General features: G+C 32.5%; 1 protein-coding gene across 1 annotated transcript in view; it reads left to right on the forward strand.

The window, feature by feature from the left end:
- Positions 1 to 323: 323 nt before the first annotated feature.
- The window catches only part of LOC123717254 (scavenger receptor class B member 1), an 81993-nt gene continuing 62205 nt past the window's right edge, over positions 324 to 20111 (forward strand). The window contains exon 1 of the mRNA XM_045673149.1: positions 324 to 480. The gene's annotated coding sequence lies outside the window, so the exon portion shown is untranslated. The remainder of the gene's footprint in view (positions 481 to 20111) is intronic.

Here is a 20111-nt window from a genome sequence, read left to right on the forward strand (position 1 = left end):
TGATGTGTGTTTAGTTTGTTAATCATTTAGATAAGCACAAAACTAAAGGACAATAAAATTGACAGTAACTAATTAGATTTATAAATTTAAATGTAAAAAATTAATAAAATTTAAAAACAATAAACCCTAACTTGACAAATTGAAACTAATTTACCGGTCACGCTGGTTATCCGGGAACGACAAAACAACCGAAACACGTCAATATAATTAATAACAATAGGCATTTACATAAAAAATATTGAATATTAAATAGTAATTTCCGCGGATAGATTTTCCGAAGACAATAATGATAATGTCATTACGTTGCTTCAGTGAGGGCAAGCAGTCGGGCGAACAAGCCCGCAACGTAACCACGCTTCTTGGCACGTTCGAAAAAAAGCCGCGACTTTCAGTTTTCACGCGACAGTGACAGTTATTTTTTTTTTAGTGGCCAGTGTGAAATGTGTTGTGTTGTGCATTTTTTAATACAAAAAGTTTGAGGTTAGTTATGTCATTTTTTATTTAGCTTTCACTGGGGATCTGTGTCAGTGGGTCGGTTGAAAGTGATCTTATGAACGGAGGCTGCGTTGCATTTTTTTAAAGTTTAAAGTTCAATATGAATATGCATAACAATTATCATAATATTTAATTATTTTTAAAGCAGAATACGTATTTAATAACAATTTAATTTATTTATCTTTTATTTATTTAAACAAAATATATATTATTTACATTTCACGTAAATGTTACTTTGAGGGTAGTATATAGTGTATATATTCCGTAGCATATGAATGCATTTAAACCAGTTCGTATTATATAAATAACAACAAAATTAAAAATCATTATGTAACTATAATTAAAATAAACCTTGAATCAGTTTCCTGTGAAGGAGAAAACGCTAATCGCTTGTGAAATAATAATTATTCAATAAACGAGCCGTAACACAAAAATTAATACCTTATGTCAGTAAGGAATAACTCTGCTCAGTTCTGGTGAAATAGTGTCCATGATATGTTCTGTTTCACAGATTACTCCGATTCCTTTACTATCACGATAGTAAACAATTGCTCTAAGATGGAAAATAGACCTACGAATTAGTTAAAGTAAATAGAATTTTTTATTTAAAAAAAAAACTATATATTAATCAGATTGCGGGAAAATGAAGCTTAATTCCTATATGCTTGGAAATTTATTTAAACAGTGTGAATTAGTCTACATTAATATGTAAAGTGGACGTTTGTTCTGTCTTTTGTAGTATATTTATATTTTTCTTTTGAAATATAATATATAAAACTATCTAAACTATATGTCTGATGATGTTTACATTGGGCTTTATAATTATTTATGTTTAGTTTTAACATATAAAATCAAAAATGTTTTTTTAATACAATCCAAAATAACAATTGATTTGAAAAACTTGTAAAAAGCCTTCTTCGATCATTGGGTTGATTGGCCTTATCACAGGAGTTATTTAACGTTATTTTATTAACTGATTTCAAAAGTATCCGCTTCGTCTAAAAACTAGTTTGATTAACAGTCCTGTGTTATTATTTTACATTATTTTTGATGTCTTATTTCTTATTAGCATTATTTCATAACATATCATTAACGAACTTATTTCGTACGTTGCTTTTTATTTATTACATATGACTATTAATATATATAAATCTTGTGTTAAGAAAAACACTTTTTGAACGGATGAAAGCTATATATTATTATTAAAACTTATAGTTATTTACATAATTCTAAATTTTAAATTTTCAGCACGCGAAACGTCGGAATTTTATAGAATAAAATTTAGAACTATGTAAATAACTATAAGTTTTAATAATAATACATAGCTTTAATCCGTTCAAAAAGTGTTTTTCTTAATGTGTAAAAGCTATTTTAACAAAAGACAATACTAAATCTTGTGTTTTTAATTAAATGGCTGGACCTGAATGAAATTGGTGTTTGTTCAAATGGATTTGAAATTGATTTAGATGATATTTTAAATTTGAAATTTTTGTATTTTAAATATAGGAAATATAGGACGTCTGTCGGGCTTCTAGCTTAGTATATTTATACAAATGATCAATAAAAAATGAAAAAAATCGGAGAAGAAACGTCTAGAATCTAGCTCTCTGTTTTGAATAACAAATTTATGAACCAATTTTTTTTATTACTATCGTAGCGATAAGCTACTTACTTACCTAATAATTTAAGCAAACAGTTATTTATATTTATGGTGAAATAAATAATAGATTTCCTTAACAAAATGGTTCCCTTAGGTCTTTAGTTCTTCACTAAGAATACTTGAAGAACGACTGAATCATTTAGTTGGTCTTCGTTGAGTTGTTAAACGCCCATGTTGCTTTATCCGAAATGTGAAATTACTAGCAAAAACGAAAATTTGCAGCTGTAAGTGTAATATTCTTTGTAAATTTTATGTTCATTGTAATTGTAATGTTTATTAGATTGTAACGTATACTGTAGAAATTGTATATGGTGTGTACTTTAAGAACTAAATAATATAATATGCCAAACGTGGGTGGTATTTCATAAGATATGTGTCTGGAAGACCGGCCGTCGGCCGACCTAATATACAAAAAATCGGAATAATAAAACTATTATATGATAGCCAATTATGTATATATTATTTTTTATGTTACCGGTTTATTGACATTTCTCGCAAATAGATAACATAAACCACAAATGGTTTTTATACAATTAGAAGGCCAAATCGAGAATTGTCAAAATATCTTTTTGAAATTTCTGTTTTTTTGTTTTCACGATTGTGTCTCTTTTGTGACAGGATAAATAATTATACAGTTTATAAAATAATTTATACATCTGTATAATTATTTTTATATATTTGTAGAGCAGTGTTGGCCTGGTGACTTTAGCGTGCGACTCTCATCCCTGAGCTCGTAGGTTCAATTCCGGCTCGCTTCGCTCGAACGGTGAAAGAAAACATCGTCAGGAAACCGGCCTATTAGATTGACAAATGATCATGATACAGAAATCTGAGGCCCAGACCTAAAAAGGTTGTAGCGTCGCTGATTATTTTTATTTATATATATACTATACAATATAAATAAATAATATAAATTAATATTTAACATAATTTGACAGGATGAGACAATTATTCATACGGTGCAATTAGCGATTCATTTATGAATTAGAGGGAAGGTATATACTACTACGGGAGAAAAAAAATATACCTGATAGCATTAACAAATTATGATTTTTTGAAGATAATGTCTTTCTCTTTTCATCATAGTAACATAATTTGACAGAAACAGACAAAACGCTTCAATTAGACTATGTAGTTTGGCTAAGTAAAAAAATATATAAAATTTACATATACTCAAACTCAAAATAACTATTCATATAGGTAACATAGTACACTTTCGAACGTCAACAAAAAAGATGTTAAATCAATTCTAAATTTACATCTTCTACCAGTTCGTAAGTTAAGGGCGTAAAGCGGGCAAGAAGAACTGGCAAGAAACTCTCCGCCACTCTTTTTAATCACCAAGATTTGACTCATACAAACTGTTTGAACTGGGAAACTGGAACAAATCTCAAGGATTTATTCATTTTAATAATCGTCAAATGTATAAAAAGCTTTATTGATTAATTTACGTTTAACGTATAAAATGCCGTATACCATTGTAATGTGTATCAGATTATTTTTTGGTCTAAGGTCTATCAATATATTTTCCTTCACCATATGAGCAACCTAATTGTTAATTAAAATAACCGCTGATCTATTTACATAAATATTAGGATTTGGACTTTTATAACTATTTATCACTTCGGACGAATGTTCACTCGACAAGAAAATTGCAGAATTGATAAAATTATAATAATATTCAGACAGCCTCAAACGGTGAAGAATTTTTCTGTATTTTATCTGTACTGAACATGGATCACGAACTGGCCTAATAAGTAATTATAACTAACAGAATAAAAAGAAATTTAGTATAAGTGTCTAATAACACTACTTAAATTCTCTATTAAGGGGAAGACACTATGTTCTTATATTCTATTATTTCACTTACTGTTTAGCACTTAATACTAATGCACTAATTCAAATAGTTTTGCCCATTTCAATCTCCTCACTAGTGTCAAAAATAGCCTCAACATTCACGTGATGGTTGAGCCTTTGTTAGTCCAGCAATCTTTTTGGTTATTCTGGCGACTTCCTCTACATTAAGTCCAGATGGAGGTCATTTTTACGAATGTGTCAGGGAGCATTTACTATTCGGTGAAGGATAATATCGTGGGGAAACCAACATGCTTTAGACGTAAAAATCAAAGTCAGGCACTGAAGGCTGATAGAAAAATAATTGTAATTCGTTTTAAAGCAGTGAAGATAGTGCTCCCTCTTGACATGAGAAAAAACAGTAAACAAAAGCATTAAAACCTCTTTTAAATGAATAAACACGAGACTTTTTATGAAAGATGTCATAAAACGCGATAATCGTAAACATGCTTAATATGTTGTAATGTTATGAGCATGGCTTTGATGAATTTACAGCAATTTAAACTATTGTTAACGTGGGAAAAGACAAATCGTTATTGCCTTTGTAAATAGTTAAACAACTATTTAACTCATAATAAGCCTATAACCTTAACATCGTAAAAATAGTATGTATTTACGACAGTTAACAATTTCACGAACTGGAAATATTTGTTTAGTAAACACACATCTCCTATTTTCAAATTTATTGTAAAAACAATTATTACACAAAAAATACTGGCTTCTTTGTAAAAAAAATTGTTGCAATGTTAAACAGTGTACTAATTTAATATTATTTTTCTTTTACATTGTGATTATCTGCGTAATTTAAAAATTATCATAACAAAGTGATGTTATCAAAAGTAAAATTTATTTTGCGGAAATATTTTAAATGTCACGATTTTAATTTTAAAAAATAGCAAATCTTGACATTTTTACTCGGGAAGTGTCATCATTTTTCCTTATAGAGTAGAATTTAACGAGTTCCTGTGTTTTATCATAATTGATGTTACTATCAATCAAATCAATGATACGTTTTTGCAAAATTTTGGATAAAAACCAATATATAAGATACACTGAGATGACAATTCAAAAGTGCTTTCAAAATCGAACAAACTTTGATTCGACACAGATAATCAAGAAAAAATAAAAACAGCCTTTATTCGAGTACCACAGTAGATCATATTAAGTCTATGTCATTATATTTAACATTGACACATGACCTCCGAAGGAGTGAAGGCCTCCTCCAAATTCTTTCACTTGTCTCTCAACTTTCAAATCGTCTCCGTTATTCTTTTTATTCCGTCTTCACGGGTGGGCGTCCTCTCTTTTTTCTTCCCACTTGGCCATCCCAAGTATGTGTCTTTTTGAACCGCAGTCATCACAAACGCGGGTAATATGACCGGCGCGGCCCACCGGCTATGACAACTAAAACTTTTTCGGATGTAATACGACGTCAGTACGACTAAAGAAATACGATAGGTTAAAATGAATATTTATTATCTTCGATCTCTTTTAAATTCAATATTTTGAAAAAATCTAAAAATAGGTTAAATATTATACATCTAGATCGCATTATTTACAAAACTTGTTACACTTACGTCATGCGTCATTTGATGACGTTCGCCGATTTTATATTGACACTTGACATACGTGTAAAATGTCTTGCAGTTGTCTTGATGACGTCAAGGAACGCAGTGACGTTACAACCTAAAATTTAATGTGTCTAAGTTAAAGCTGTTATCTTCCTAACTCTAAAAAGTATATAGATATAGTAGTAATAATATATAATGATGAAAAAATACTTGGTGGACATATACCGCGACTCCATGAAGACCTTTCGCCGAGTTGTTTTAGAAACCTTTCTGTGTTCATTATTTGCTATTATTATTTTGTTTTTTCCTATATAATTTACAGTGTATATTTGCGGATGCTTGGCGGACCCACGCGACTTGGGTTAGGACTTAGCGTTGCGCCTTCTTTAGTTCTTATGTTATTTTTATACGTGTATATTCTGTATATATCAAATCTAGCTGCCCCCGCGAACTTCATTTCTCCTTACTGTGATTTTACTTAGCCTACCTGTTTAGTACATACCAACATTCAACATTATGCTATGCTACCCCAGATGCTTACTGGAATGTAAACTTATCAGGCTTTTCTGTGAATATTTCTCTATATAAACCTTAGAGTTCAAGTCATAATTTTCGAATTAACAAATAAAATATAGGAATGAATAGTAGAGGGGTGAAAATTAAGGGTTGTGTGTATTTTTGTATGTTGTGTTATAAAAAGTTAAAAGGTCCCTTTTATCCAAAAAAAATTTTTTTTTTAGGCTGTACCTTATCACTTAAGGGGTTGAAATATAGATAGTTATCGATTTTCAGACTTACTGAATATGCATAACAAATTTCATAAGAATCGGTTGAGCCATATCGGAGGAATATGGGAACGAACATGAACATGAATGTGACACGAGAATTTTATATATATATCATATCATATCTTGTTAAATATCTGATTGTCCTCTGTGTTAAGGTATCTTACATCAGAATATAAATAAGTTAAAAAAAGAAGCCTAACGCCTCAAGATTGTGGGTATTCAAATGCCACCTATAAGTGAATTATAAATCATTTTTATGAAACTTTAAAAGATATGTTGTTGGTTTTTTAAAGAACCATGACGTATATAAAAGATTATCTTAAAATTTATGTTGTTAATTAAAAACTAGTCTACACTTTAATATTCTCAGAATAAAAACAAGCGAGGTTTTTAAGAAGACATTTTTTAAATATGCTAAACAAAATTCATAGAATTATAGTATATAAAAACTTGTCACAAAATACCAAAAACAGCTTAACGGACAAAATATTTAATTTTAGAGAAAGGTAGATTATGGTAAAGAACGGATGATGATACTCCAGGGATAAATTCAAACGGCCTAAGAGTATATATCTCGGTAAACTTCTTGAGCATTAAACAAGGGAGTTGGGGAAAGTTTGCCCATCGTACACAGCGCGGGACACAAACGTCAACTGATTTACCAATCACGTGATCTACACGTCACTCTAACCCCCTCCCAGCGATACCTGAAAATCGCTTCTGCGCAGGCAAGGACATTTGTTCAAGATGTTTGCCGGTATCTATAGTATTCATACGAGACTCGGTGTTAAGTCTTTTTTTTAGGAGACAGACAAATAGCAGATGGACACCCGCAACACCTGGAGGTTTGCAAGTCCAGTCTTTAAGATAGTGGTATGCTCTTCCCCTGAGTCGTGACGGTTTGGAAATACCAGGAATGGCAGCTGGTTCCGTTAATTGGTGGTATGCGGCAAGAAGTGTTTTATAAACTCTGTTCTGTGTCATTCTCACCCGCCTCTCCTGCGTCAAAAGTCAAAAATCATTTATTCATATAGGTAACACAACGTATACTTGTGAACGTCAAAAAAAGAAATATAAATTAAATGCTTCTAAGTGTACATTAACTGTCAGTTCTCAAATCGAGGGCGTAAAACGGAAGAGAAGAACTGGCAATAAACTCCCGCCACTCTTTTTAATCGCCAATTTTTTTTGTTTTACACAACGTTTGCAAGGAGCTGCAACCATTACACCATGTTCCACATGACATCTTAAGTAATAAATAATAATAAAAGAAATTAAAAACAAAGATTTGTCTCAGATTATCAAAGATCTATCAGCAGGAGCCATGGTGAAATAGGATCACGCACTTACATTCTCGTGGGAACAACACGCAAATACATAATCGAAATCACTAACATCACCGCATACACGAATTCAAGTTCGACCAGTCACCACAAGTAGCACCCGTTCACGAGTATGACGCATGGCCAGCCATCGGCCCCTCGCCATATTTTCGGGAGACAGACAACACGACGCATGGAGGCCTTCAATTTATTTCTCGAAATTTTGTAGTAGGGCCTGGTTAAAGATCTAAGCGCATTCTAAGCTAAGAAAGAATTTTGTGCCTGAACTACCTTATCGTATTGATTGGAAGGGCAGATGATCATTCGGACAGAGATTTTTAAAATAAAGGGACATTGAAACTTTTCTGCAGATATTGCAGTTTCTTTATATACATGAAGTATTTTTAAATTTTTATTTTTTTAAACTCCAATTATGCAACAAAAACAATCGAAACCTTCATATTATGTAGTACACATCCGGTGGTAAACGAAAGTTTTAGCACAGCAATGAACTAACATATGGTACAATACATTTTTACGGTATGCATTTTATACGCAGCTTAATATTTATGGTGCAGTATTGGCCTAGTGGCTTCAACGGGCGACTCTTATCACTGAGGTCGCAATTTCGATCCCCGGCTGTGCACCAATAGACTTTATTTCTATTCAACATTCGCTCGAACGGTTAAAAAAAACATCGTGAGAAAACCGGCCCAAAAAGTCAACGGTGTGTGTCAGCCACTGGAGGCTGATCACCTTGCCTATAAGATTTAAAAATGATCATGAAACGGATTCAGAAATCTAAGGCCCAGATCTAAACAGATTGTGGAGCCACTAATTTATTTTATTTTTTAAATCTTTATGGTGGCATAACATAAAACATCGATATGTACTTATTTAAAATGTATAGGTCAGATTTAGAATGGAACATTGCGCAAGGTATGACAGACTCCCGTTTGACAAAATACGCTTGACTTACCGCTAAGTATGGCTTGGTGTCAAAACGTATTGGATTTTGACATAGGGAAAGTACGTTTTTTAGTATAACCCTCAACACTCTGAATTTTCCTTATTATACTTATTTCCTTATAATTGTCAATTACAACGTGGTGTGGTTACGCTAGCTTCCACTGCCTCAAAAGTTTTGACAATTACATTAACGATCTATCTTCATCTTCAGATTCATGACAATATGCTAAAATAAAATCAAACCATACTTTTTCTTACTTATATCAAATGGGCGAATCAAAAACATAAGTTGCATTGAACATATCGATTTAGAGACATAATATTATATAATTTTATTAATGACAAGTTGGCGAAAACAGGTGCATTTATATTTCGTTACGCACCATTTACTTTAATATTCTGTTCCGGAAATCTTAATAATATGCAGTTTTTTCCGTAATTTAATTCAGATATTGACAGAAAATAAGAAGGCTGTATGTCCTCGAAAACGACGACATTTTCTCGGTCATTCAATTTTGCCAACATAATATTTACTGTGTTAATTGATTTCATAACAGAGAATAATATAGCAATATATATGTCGCAGCCAACTAGCTTAATTAATAAAAGCCTAGCCTTTTAACTAAACGGCCTCGTTTAACTAACGGCCTGAAGACCTTCCGAGCCTTTTCCAGAAAAATCGTTGATCACTGAAATCCAGTTCAATTAATCATGGATGGTGAAATCAGCTTGATTAGGCCTAGTACCTGGACCAATTGCAGGAGGTACTTGAGAAGGGACAAGTTAAAAGTACCCATAACCGACCAGCATGCATGGTTATTGTTATGAATGTGGATGAAGCGCATGTCAGGACCGTAGCAAGTGGGAGATCCGTGGTATCTACCTACTCCTTAGGAAAAAGGCGTAATGTTATAAATAGATAAATATTATTCAATTTTTATTTTAAAAAATAGTATACAAACATATACTGTAATATAAGAAGGATTAACGGTATTGAAATATATATTAAACTTATTAATTAACTGTATTAATTAATTACAGAATAGATATTCAATTCTATAAAATATCTGTCAATAAATTTCTTTCTTTATACCTCTGACAGCTACATTGATAACTGTTCAAAGATTTATAACATATTCATAAAAAAATACATACAAAACCAGATTCATATCAACGTGAATAAAATGAATTATAAACCTTTCCAGCTGTATATTAAAACCTAACAAATCGATACATAAAAATATATTAATTGAAATAATAAATATTTAAAGTTGTGTTGTCAAAAAATCTATTAATTCCATTAAATCGTTTAAAACGCCATCTCTGGGATGAGTATGAAACTATTTTTATAAAATGTATTATGCATTAGATCATCTAGAAACCTAGAAAAATATGTTATAAATCTCATCTCGTATATGTTATATAAATAATGCATCATTAATAAATATAATCATATAAAATGCTCGGTATAAGTTAAAATTAGAGTAAACAGATAAGTTATGCGTTAAGAAGTTTTTATGTATTTCTGTATTTGTATATCTTTCTTAGATGTATACCACAAAAGCAGTATTTAATTGGAAACAATTAGCGCTAGAAACCTATACAGATCTTGACCTCGCATTCTGAATCATTACTTTTATATAAAACTTTATAAGCAGCCTTCTATATCTGACCCACGTCGATATTTAGGTCTAAGTCATTTCTCCTTTACAAGAACCTTTTAACCCAAACTAACTCTACCTTATAAGCTTAAGTAATTCATTATCTATAAATAGTAATTTTCATTACATTTCGCTTCAAGTGAGCTTATAACAGATTTTTTCTTTCCACCACCAGAATCTTTTAATAAATAAATTTTCCAAAAATAATCTCCTAAAATTCGGTGGTGTCGTATTAATGTGACTTCAAAAGCAAGATTAAATCAAATTTATTACAATTAATTCTGAAAATTTAAATATTTTATGAATAAATATATTTTTTAAAGCTGAATTGGTATTAACTATCTTTTCGTATATATTATCTGCAGTAACACCACATTGACGCATGTAGCAGACACATTTCTGAGCCTATTTTGTTGATTATTTTTAGAACTGGCCGCTATATTATAAATATTATAGTATCAAGTTAATTTAAGTTAATAATTATTGAAAATTGATAAATAGAAAATTATATAAATTTAAAAGTTTGGTCCTTGTTCCATGAATTATGGCGGCGTTTCGTCGCTGTTCACTTATTGGTTGAGCGAAAAAATACCAGCTCTGAGGTCACTGGTGCTATTAATATGTTAAAATACAATGCTCTAATAACTATGCGAAACCGCAGAGAATTGCTAGTAATAATTTATTGTATGTTATAGTATAACAGATAAAACATTTATAAACAATTTAAATTAATGCAAGATGTCTCAGAGTGCACTAAACATTAATCAATATTTAATACCAATATATACAAGCTCCAGCGAATGGATTTCCTTTATATGTGTTTATACATTATTGTATATTAAAAACAAATATTTTCTAAAGCCTAGGGTGCGATTTTAGAAACGAAACTATGACAGCTCGCACTTATATTTGTTACGTCAATGTCATATTTCAATAAATTTTTGACATATGGAGTTTGATGTATATGATATAGTTGGAATTCGAAATTGAGTATGATTAGGCTTTAAATCGCATGTTAATGTATAAGTCTATATGTATATCTTGGTAACTGCAAGTTATATCGAGATGAACATAAAATTACCCAATGGCGGACGACGACAAAAATATGGAAAAATACAAAACAGTATGATATTGTACAAAAAATGTAGAAAATAAAATGGAACTGGAGCCTATTATAAAAAGGGAAAGAGAGAAATAGACAAAAGATACTTAGAATGGTATCCAAGAGAAGGAAAACGGAAGAGAGCACGTCAAGTAAAAATATGGACAGGTGGTCTGTTACACAGATCCAGCAGGTCGAGGGCAGATGAGAATGGGCTAAAATAGTGCAGGCTTATGTATGAGGACAACCTTACCATAAAACTGAATAATAAAGGAAGGAAGGAAATAAAGGTTTTATTTATTAAATTATCTTGAAAAAAAATCAATGGCAACCTTTTTTAGGTCTGGTCCTCAGGTTTCTGTATCTGTTTCATGAACATTTGTTAATAGGCAATAAGGTGTTCAGCCTTCTGCTTGACGCACGCCGTCGACTTTTTGCTTCTAAGGCAAGCCGGTGTTCTCACGATCTTTTGCTTCACCGCTCGAGCTTTTAAATGCGCACATAGGAAGAAAGTCCATTGCTGCACACCTACGACCTCAGGGATGATAGGCACACGCTGAAGCCACTAGGCCAACACTCTTAAATGATCTAGAAACTCATTCTAAATTTAATCAAAATGCCTCAATATAAAAAGGCTTTTAAATTCCACAAAAGTGTGTGTCCAAAAGTGGACAAAATAAGAAAATTAAAATTGCTTTCCAATGGTGACGTAATAATTACGTTCTCATAAAAATATAGTTATCCTTTTTCTTCATGAGAATAAGTAATATGCACACATTGGGGAGACATGTATAAATAAAAAATAAAAAATGTTGTTCCATCGAATCGCTAAAACTCAAGTATGGCTTAACCAATGTGGCTAATTTGTGGAATTTTGTGGAAGGTTTATACGGTGGGAAACATATATAATAATTAAATAAAATGCTAAAAACGGAAATTGAATTTTCCACAACACTGTTCCAATGGAATTATTTCTCTTTTCTAGAAATAAAAATTTGTCACTTGGCTGTCCTATACCGCGCCTTCAGGATTTTGTGATTCATAACTGTCCGAAGTCCGATCTCTTTGGTCTGTTTTAAATATTTCTAGTAACTAATAAATATGGTTGACAAGTATTAGAAGAAGATGTTTTCAATTCGTTCGGCATATCCAATGTATAAGAATACCTAAACTTTTCTTTAATAAAAGGGCTTGCCCGTTTTAGATAAAGCTGCATAGTTGTCAGTGGTTTTAAACTAAATCAGAAACAAGTGGGTTACCATGTCGCAAGAACCGGTTACTGTATTTAGTTTATGTAATATCTCTAGGGTTGCCACAATAATGTAAATCGTTATAGGAACGGCAACACTTTAGGCCCACAATTAAAAAGCAAAACACAAAAATAAACCTAAAACCGATTAAATTAAGACGACTTTACAAAAACGAATATCGTTACGTCGAACGAAACGTTTTGTTTTCGAAAAAGTTTTACTTCTCCGTTCTCCGTGACGATTAGCGATTCCCACTTTGATATTGGGATGTGCCTTATCAATGACAATTGTAAACATTGGTTGGAAACAAAATCTTAAATAATTGTATACAGCAAAGATATTTTCATTTCCATTTATAGTGATTCATGCTTATCATAATCATCAATACGGCTATACAGCTCATCATGGGCTTTAGCCTCAACAAGTTTATTTTGCCATCGCAATCTATTTAGTGTTTCTTACGTCCAACTTGCCCCAACTACATATCATAATTTACCCAACCCCTACCGGGAGTTCTCTTCGAGCAGGTCCTTGGAGTTATATTGTCCTCCATTCGATGCACATGTCCCAATTTGCTTCGTGCTTATAATATTTTTAATTAAACGTCAAGTATAGTAATATATTTTATTAGCAGATTAGCTACTGCTCGTGAATCTGCACTTTACCTCTCTCTCGTGTCGTGGAGTCGTGGTCAGAGACGGACAATCTGTGTGTAGTTTCTCCAAGTTCTCATTGCCTCAGCACACTTTAATAATTGTCCCTTAATATTACTTGATTAATTATTTCGAAACGTCTACTTCGTCTACAACCCTAGCCTCATCTAACAAAGAGATCTCGCTCAAATATATCGCAATTAATGGTAAAACTTAATACAATAATCCTTTTGGCAAAATTTTCCTAATAGAAATGGGATAATAATCTTCTAAAAATTAGCCAGTGAATAAGTATATTTTGTACTGTGTTGTGGCAATTCATAGTTACCTTGGGCATGTCGAAAAAATAAAAACAAAATTAAATTATGTGATTTGACAAAATTTAATTAAGTGTGTGACAAGCATGTCAGAAAGCAGTGTTGGCCCAATGGCATCAGCGTACTCAACCCTAAGGTCGTAGGTTCCAACGCTGTGCCCCAATGGACTTTCTAAATGGGCATCTAACATTCGCTGGTGTCGCACCAAAACCTATGTCGGACTGAATGACTTGTCTATGATAGAAAAATTATCAAACAAACAGATGCATACGGACAAGTTTATTGTAGCGCCACTGAAATATAACCATAAAGGCCTGCAGGTGCAGGTGATTAGTTGGCTGACTAGACGTGACGTCATTAGAAGCAGGTTCTATTGTTTTACGAGTGAACTGCGAGTAGCCACGTCCCGTGCGTCCTCCCCCCCACCCCCACGTCTGGACAGGCAGCAGGCCTCTTCGAGCAACCAGAGAGCAAAGGAATATTCCGTCGTATCTTTCGTAGAGACTTGCTTAAAGAGTTGGTAGCTTGCGCCTGTGCGTTCGGCTCGCACTGTCCAGCGTCAACAAGCTGTCGTTCCTCGGTCACTCTCACTGCTTAGTGGGTTTCTGGACTAATCACCAGAGAGCACCTATTTGTGAAGCATAGGGGGGTAATATACGGTGATTTTGTAAATAGCTTAATTGTATTTTATTTTATTTTTTTGTTATTTTTAGTTAGAATTTGGCCACCCATGGGTCTTCTATTAATCCATTTGTCTACCCATACTTTTCTTGGTATTGCATGTTGAGCGTGTTTAATACTTCTTTCAATTGCAAGGGCGTTGCTCGATGTTCGTCCAAATTGCTAATTGACAACTGAATTCTCTTAACAGAGCTACTAAACGAGAATTGGATACTACTTCTACTACACACCTGCACTAATCATTCTCAATTACTAATCACTTGCACTCGTACAAATAAAAGTGAATACAGGTCTAAGAGTAGAAGCATTGTCTTTAAAAATCGATACAAATTTAAATTCATACAGGCAAAGAATTCTCGTATCAGCTAATTTGAAATTCACAATTGGCTATTTGCCGAAATTAGGTTGATGTCATTGATCACATTGATTCATATTTCAGTCATTTATTTACTACGACTGATATAGGCCAAAATGTTTTGTCATTTACAATGTACCACTGTACAATTGTAATACCAGCAACACAGGGGCATCTTGTGTGGGGATCGATGTATCAATTTCGACACAACCATATTCTGTCATGAATAAAGTAGAGCTAACTTAAGGTAGTTGCTGCGCACCAGCACTGTCTGAAACCATCTGCCCACCGAAGTATTTCCGAATAAATTCGACTTAGGATCCTTTAAGAAAAGATCACACCAATTCTTAAAAAGGCAACGAAGTCGCGAGCTCTCTGGTATTAGTACATCTACAGTACAGATAACCCATTGCTTTTGCATTTCGACAAATGTATCATTCACATTTCAATATACATGACTATAATAAAATCTCAACAAATTTGCTGGAATTCCCTTGTACGTCAAACAAAATATCAGGTTTGTCTGCTTTAGGAATGTATTGATAAAAACATTCGTCGTTTTGCATATTGGCTAGTCATAACGTTACTATTGTCACACTCATGGTCGTCTATTAAGTTATCTGTATTTGTTATTTTCAATTATTTATACTTAAGAATGCCAAAGAACGCGTTAATCTCTGGAGCGTTAAACAATTATATACGCTATAAGGTTATACAAAAAATTTACTCGTGTAAAACTTAATTCTCGATATGTTAACGACTGGTTTAAGACAATTAGGCAATCACCTTATGTTTAGGTAACTATTCAACTTTTGGCTGTACCGCGCGCACACTCCGTGATTAGCGCCACTCAGGCCGCCGCCAGGCAGGCAATACATACTGTAATAATTAGAACTTTAATCGAGGTAGAACTATTTGTTTGTACACTGGCTGAATTAACAAGAGTTGCTTGCTATATTATTAGTAAGATCTAGGTATATGTTTAGGTATTATTGTATAGTTCTATCGCATTAGAAGTAACTGTTATGATAAGTTAATTATGTGGAAAGAAATGAAACACTCACCATTGGCAGTGTTCGTAGGTTCGTTTTCGTTCGACCGTTTTCTCTCAGATCACCTCAAGAAAGTATTTTCGTACTTCGGATTAATTGTAATATAACAAATAACCTTGCTTTCTAATGGTTTAATAATTTTATATCGTATATCATTATCAATATCGTAATCAAATCTTTGGCTAATTGCAAATTTAATGAAATAAAATGCTTGGCTTAGCAAATTGACATTTAAATAACATGACTTTGTGAATAAAGTTCTTGAATATTAATTCATCGTAATTCATGAAACATACATAAATTAATCATAATAAAATCCTAATCGAGTTATAGTAACCGTGAAGCATTAGACGCTAATGTAAGAAAACAAAAAACTCGACTATTTCGTTTTTGTTTTTGATACAAATTTGCCCTGGTGTTAAGTGATATGTCCGCCGTCCATAGACACTCATTATCTGGTGCCACTTTATTGCTAAAAGTTCGCTGTTAACAACTTGAATTTATAGGTATCTTGTAGTCTATAAAGTTCGTCCCGCAACCTTCCTCCTTCTAGCAACCCGTCTTTTGCCTTGAATTGTGCGTATCAATATAAGCTGCAACTAGTTATATCAATGATGACGCAAAACGTGTTCCACATATACGAATTTTTATAATTTAACAATCTGCGTAAACTTTCGTATCATCCTGGTTTGTTGAAGGACTCTTTCAGTCACTCTTCGTATCCAACTGATGTGAAGCATTAGCAAAAGCTCAAAAACTTCGAGACGTATTTGGTGTCTTTTATAATAGTCCAAGGTACACGGCCGTATTGTGCTACTGGCCAGATATAACAGAGTAACAGTGGAACCCTCAATTTGATACTCATGTGGTGACAATTTAGTACTTTTTTCTATTTATAATAAGAAACTCGAGCCATTTAGATCCGAGATTTAATTTCTTGATCGGTATCCCATGATTAATTAACTTAAGTTCTAGTTAAAAAAAGAGGGTGCCCAACAAAATCTTGGGAATAATAAAATTTGCGGGAAAAAAATTGAAAATTGTCGCAAGGAAGAGCGACAAGTGGAAGAATTTGGAGGAGGCCTTCACTCAGTCGGAGTACTAGTAAAAACATATCTGACATGACAGGTTATTTTTATTTTATTTTACTTGTTACATCGAAATCCGTATTAGTTTTCTAAATCAAGTTATACCTTATTAACGTAGGTATATTAACATGCTATAATTTTATGTAATAAATGATTTTGTAGGAGCATCTAAACATTTTAAAAAGTCTCTTTTTTAGTTGATATCGGTTCTAATAGCAGGGCCGGATTTAGATGCCCCTACCCCGGGGCAACAAAGGAGTTGTTTTAAATGACTAGTGTTTACTAGTCATTTAAAAAGTCACTATTGTTGGGGCCTCTCCTTTGGGGTACCCTGGGGCTGTAGCCCCGTTTGCCCTCCCCTGTCTGTTAGCTTTGTTAGCAATTAAGGCTAACATGCAGGCCTATAACTATCCCGTCTACTAAGAATTATATGAATATATTAAAAGACGATTAGTTCAATCTAGGTCATTAACGAACTGACTTTGACCAGAACCACTTTAATCTACTTTATAATTACAAATAAGATTCGTATGTAAATTGTTCAATCGTTTTTAATTGATTTTTCTTTATTTTTTGAAAAGTCCAACTTTAATCGGACCAAAGCCTATGGCAAAATCGCTTTTCGACAGACGTGACCCATTAACACTGGACGTATTTGTATGAAAATGGTTATTGGTTTATTTAATGTTCACATTTCGTTAAAGTCGTTTATTTAGTGTTTACATTTCGTTAAATAAGTTTATTTAATGTTTACATTTCGTTAAATTCGTTTATTTAGTGTTTACATTTCGTTAAATAAGTTTATTTAATATTCACATTTCGTTAAATTCGTTTATTTAGTGTTTACATTTCGTTAAATAAGTTTTTTTAATGTTTATATTTCGTTAAATTCGTTTATTTGATCGTTGCGTTTCGATACTTACTTTATTTATAGGTTACATTTCGTTTAATTCGCTTACCGTTAACTGTCACAAAATAGTAATTTTGTCTCAAAACCATATTGAGTAACGCAAAACGAACATGTATTCTCTTTCATTAGGTGTGTCTGCTGAATTTGCGTCATATCCAAATCGTCACATTATTGGATGAGATCGATTTTTTAGGTTAACATACGTGCATCATTAAAAATACGTAGGAAATTGATGCTATCAATATTTGACGCGCTGGAGTATGCTAGTATGCTAGAGTCTATAGCTCTCCCCCCCCTACCGATCAAAAGGTATACATTATATAACATTTTTTTCTTATTATTATCTAAGCTTCACAACCCAATAGGTCTGGCGCTTGAGTAAATCCCCATTTAGCATCGGGGGCTCCCCCGTACTACAAGTGATGTTATTTAAAAAGTGACAACTAGTATAACACAACTAAGTGTTATTTTTCGATAAAGACACCTTTTTATATTTTTTTTTCTTAAATTCCCCTAAATGTAACCGCAGCGACTACTGCAACTTCTTCATGTTTATGTATCTTTCACGGAAGAAATAGGTCGAAATCACTAGGTCACTTTATAGTAATTAATTCAAAACATGTCGACTTTTTTCTTTTAAAGAACACTGGGCAAATGAGCTCATGGAGCCCATGGACACTCTCAATGCCAGAGAGCTCGCTAGTTCGTTGACGGCCTTTATTATTGGTATCATTACTGTTGTGTACATTCTTATACATTATATCCTTGCATAAAGCAGCGACTGTCTATGTGAATGGGATTAAAATAAAAACGAATAACAAAAATTATAGGGAATGCAACGAGCGGCCTTATCGCTAACGCAATCTCTTCCAGGCAACCCTAGTAAGGCAAAAAAATAGGTTTAAGTGCAAGCAGTGCATAACCAAATCAACAAAAATAAAATTACAAGTAACACTGATAAATTATAGAATTACCTAACTAAATCTAAAATAACATAAAAACAATTAATAAAAAAACAAAGAGGATTTTCAAAAAATTTTATTAAACGCAAAATTTGAAGACGGCTGGACCATTCAAGTATTTTTTTATTTTAACTCTAAGGTTTTTATGGAGAGAAAAATATATATTTTTTATTCTTTAGGCTTTTTTTTCGAAAAAAAGGTTTAGGTATCTCAGCAAAATGGTCCATATTTTGGTGTGTAGTTCATAACATACATATTGAAGAGTGTGTCAATTGTGAATCTCCTGGGACCATACAATGGTCACGCTTAATCAAAAGTTATATCCAAAATGGGAATTGGGATTTTTTTTATAGAATAACCTGATGTTAAGTAGACACTCAGATGCCACTCTCGTGAGTGCGTTTCCGGCCTTTTAAGAATTAGTATGTTCTTTTCGTGCACGCTAGCGAAGATGCGAGCTTTTAAAATATAAATCAATATTACAATTTATGGGCCTCTGACTTTTGCTCGCAATTATTATCGACATTAATTCATCAAACCAGGGTTGAGAATGCTGTATATCTTACGTAAGTATGTCGCAATGTAGAGGGGATCATATGTCAGTAAAAAATATAAAATTAAATATGACTAATTGATTACGATCATTGAGGTTATACACACTACAAGGCCTAGGTCGTTTGGTTTTTTTAGAAAAAAATATAGCCTAAGAGCTATTTTTATGATAAATACAGCAGTTAATTCGATTTATTGTCAATTGTCGGGTAACTGTTGTAATAAGATTTTACATAATTCAGAGTGATTAGTTAGTGTTAACATACAAAAATGTCGTTAGTCTCGTTCCACAACTGAGCGTTTTTTTCCGCGCACACCCATTATGTGGAAATACTTCAGCATTGGGCAGTTAGCCACCGAAGTATTTCCGAACCAATTCGACTTAGGGTCCTTCATGAAAAGAGCATAATAATTCTCAAAAGGCCTGCAAGTTACTTGCGAGCCCTTCGGCATTGTCTATTCTATAAAAAAATATATAAGCAAATGTCTTCCTACAGTGATAAAAGTATATATATATATATATATATATATATATATAATGTATTTCAATAGTTTAAATACCTGTATTATAGTTTGACAAAGATACTATGTATAAATCATTATATGGGACATACATATGTTGGGTAATCAAAGAACTGAATATTTTTAGAATGCCTAAAACTAGTCCATTGAAATGAAAATAAAATTTTATGGGAAATTAATACAATAAAACAAGATTTGAACATAAAAAAATATGTTAATAATATGAAAATTACCTAGTTGATCTCATTTAAATCCCTATATAACTTTACACACACTACAATAAGCTTACTTAGAAGCAATAAATAAATAGATAATCACCTCATAACCACCCTTTTTTATGTTGATAT

Source organism: Pieris brassicae, chromosome 12 (genome assembly GCF_905147105.1).
Source record: "Pieris brassicae chromosome 12, ilPieBrab1.1, whole genome shotgun sequence".
Lineage (NCBI taxonomy): Eukaryota > Metazoa > Arthropoda > Insecta > Lepidoptera > Pieridae > Pieris > Pieris brassicae.